General features: G+C 40.9%; 1 pseudogene; it reads left to right on the forward strand.

Annotated features, from left to right (window-relative positions):
- Positions 1 to 463: 463 nt before the first annotated feature.
- Positions 464 to 1375, forward strand: LOC142832394 (small ribosomal subunit protein eS8 pseudogene; annotated as a pseudogene).
- The last annotated feature ends 1897 nt before the right edge of the window (positions 1376 to 3272 follow it).

Below are 3272 nucleotides of genomic sequence, written 5' to 3' on the forward strand. Positions count from 1 at the left end.
CTATCAAAGTGACTTATGGTGGATAACGGACATACAAAGCATGTAGCAATAAAACATAGCAAACCAAAACAAAATGAAAAACCTGGTTTCATAGTATTACATTTTTACATATTGCAAATAAATTTCCAAATATTTGTGCAAGATATTTGCAACTTATATGTCAAAAACTGTGAATTATATACAGAAATTGCAAACAAAATGTATTATAGTCTGATATCCAAAAGAAACACACATACACACTTGTGTACAAGAGAATATGTGAAAGGAGAAAATATGAAGGATAATAAAGCTACAGAAAGAACAGATAGGGTGGTGTTTCTCTGTAAACTGGAGAGGTAGAGACAGGAGGATTGCATTTGAGGCCAACATGGGATGCATACAATAAAACTCTGTCTCAAAAATTAATCTGCTGGGCCAGTGAGATGGCTCAGGAGGTTAAAGTTCCTGCTACCCAGCCTGAAGAATGGAATTCAGTGCCCACGACACAGATGGTACAAGGTGAGAAGTGACTCCAGCAGATTTTCCTCTGGCCCAAGCATACGCCACAAACACACAGCGGGGTAGATTTTCAGCCAGTGATGAGCAATGAGAATATCTCAGGACAAACTGGGTGGTGGTGGCACATGCCTTTAATCCCACCACTTGGGAGGCAGAGGCAGGTGGATCTCAGTGAGTTTGAGGCCAGCTTGATCTACAAAGTGAGTTCCAGTACAGTCAAGCCTTTTATACAGAGAAACCTTGTCTTGGGAGTTTAAAAAAAATCTCTCAGAACAGCAAGGACAAGTACTACAAGGCCAGGTGTAAGACAAGGCCCTCCCACATAAAGTGGAAGTCTGAGCTGCGACTGACTGCTGCCAACACTAAAATTGGCCTCTGCTGCATGCATACAGTTCAAGTTCCAGGAGGCAGTCACAAGTAAAATGCCCTGAGATTGGATGTAGGTGACTTTTTCTGGAGCTCTAAGTGTAGTATTTGTAAAACAAGGATCACTAATTTTGTCTACAGTGTGTCCAATACAGAACTGGTCCTCACCAAGACCCTGGTGAAGAATTGCTTCATACTTATTGACAGCACATGGTACTGACAGTGGTAATGAGTCCTACTGTGCGCAGCCCCTGGGGTGTCAGAAGGAACCAAGCTGACTCCTAAGGACAAAGAGATTATAACCCAAAAACAATAAAAGAAAATTCAAGAGAAATATGATGAAACAAAAATAATGCCAAAAGTAGAAATCATCTAGAGGAGCAGTTCCATCAAGATGAGCTTCCTGCCTGCATTGCATCAAGACCAGGCCAGTGCGACACAGCTGGGTTATATGCTAGAGGGCAAGGAGTTGGAGTCCCAGGATGGCAAATTAGCCATCATCCTTCCTTAGCTCATGTAATACAAGTGTCTATCATTCTGTGTTTAATAAGTAAATCTTGGGCTGAAGAAATGAATCAGTAGTCAAGAGGACCCATTGCTCTTCCTGGGAACCCATATGCAGTTCCTAGAACCCATGCTGGATAGCTACAACAGCCTTTATCTCCAACTCCAGGGAACTCAATGCCTTTCCCTGGCCTCTGTGGGTTTCTGCACACATATGGTATATACACATACATATGTACTTATGCTGTGGGAGCTCCTTCTTCCCCTTCAGCCAATAGCCTTTCAGATACCAGCCCACTTGGGCATGGTCTCTTACACTATAAATGTAGCTGTAAAGCCTGCACTTGCTCCCTTGCTTCCGGCTCTCACTTCCGGCTGCTAGACTCTGTTCCTATTCTCTGTTCATGCAGAGGACTATGATCTAGAACAGTGATTTGTAAGTCTCCCCTAAAAAAAAACCCTTTATTATACATAATTCTGAACTACTGGTAGATTATTTTGTATCTTCCACCATCATCTGGCACCTGAACATGAAGAGAATGAAGAGAAGTCCACACTTTTTGGGATCAGTCCACCAGCCACATAGTGCATTAGGCACTGACTCTCCTGCCCAGGGCTTTAGCCAGCCCTCCAATGCAGCAGGCTGCTGCTCAGCTCTCGCTAGTTTGTGACCCACATGCCAGCCCACACACTGCTGCCTGTGATCTCCACAGTGCACATAGTCTACAACTTGCACTGATGTAAAACTTTGGGTTTCTCTTTATCGTAGGCTCCAACTCTTGGAATCATTTGATTGCCTTAATAACTGTTCTTAATTTGTTAAGCAAAGCATATTTTTTAGTATCTAAGTAAGCAACACATGCTGTTCACTGCTGCTAGCTTCTCTCAGCCATGTGGCTGCAACTGCGACACCTGCTGGATGATAACGATTATTACACCTACTCCAATTCATTGTAATTCTTATGACAGGTAAGGTCTGAAAAACTACAAAAAAATGACTGAAACATCCAGGAGTTCAATAATTATTTCGCTTATATTATGGAAAGTATTGTGCAAGACTTATACTGTTTTCCTTCCTATTATTTGATTCTAGCAATTAGCTTTGTTTTCAATATTATCTCATTTAAAAAATGGTTTAATGCTACAGAGAGGGATAGCATCAATTTGCCAAAATTACCTGAAAGAATTTGTGTTATTGAATCTAATTTTTGGAATCTGTTGAAAAGTTATAATATGTTCAAGGATGAGTCATTATCTTTACCGAACAAGTTGGAATCATCAGTGAGGACATTAGAACAGAACACCAGACAAGAGATTCAGACTTTTAAAAAGGCAATAGTAAAAAGATTTGAAAAGACTGAGAAATTTATTGAAATTGATGAGCAGGGACAGAAGGTACAAGGACAGGATTTAGCCTCATCAGTACATGTCAGACCCCTGGATGACTTACACAGAGTTTCTACTGCATATCCAGTAATTTCCTCAGACAGACCACCTGGCACAAAGTACCCTAAGGTAGTCAAAGAATATGCATGGGAACCAATTCATATTAGCAATCTAAAAGAAATAAAAACAAGTGATAGTTTCTTATGGGCTACATTCACCATTTGTCAGAGAAATTGGCTACAATTAATCTCAGCAGTCCTAGAAAATGGACCTCAGCTGCTTTGAAAGTGTTACTAGGAGAAGAAGCAAAAATTTTAGAGCAACAGTGGGAAGCAGAAGGATTTGAGACTTCCCAAGATGAAATTCTTGGTGAGGGTCATTACTCTGATCCTCAGGAACAGGCTCACTATGACAAACACACCTTGTCCCTATATAACACAGCAAATTTAAATGCTTGAGACAGGATTCAGGAACAAGAAAATAGGACTGAGACATATATTCGGGCTAAACAGGGCCAG

Source organism: Microtus pennsylvanicus, chromosome 12 (genome assembly GCF_037038515.1).
Source record: "Microtus pennsylvanicus isolate mMicPen1 chromosome 12, mMicPen1.hap1, whole genome shotgun sequence".
Classification (NCBI taxonomy): Eukaryota; Metazoa; Chordata; class Mammalia; order Rodentia; family Cricetidae; genus Microtus; species Microtus pennsylvanicus.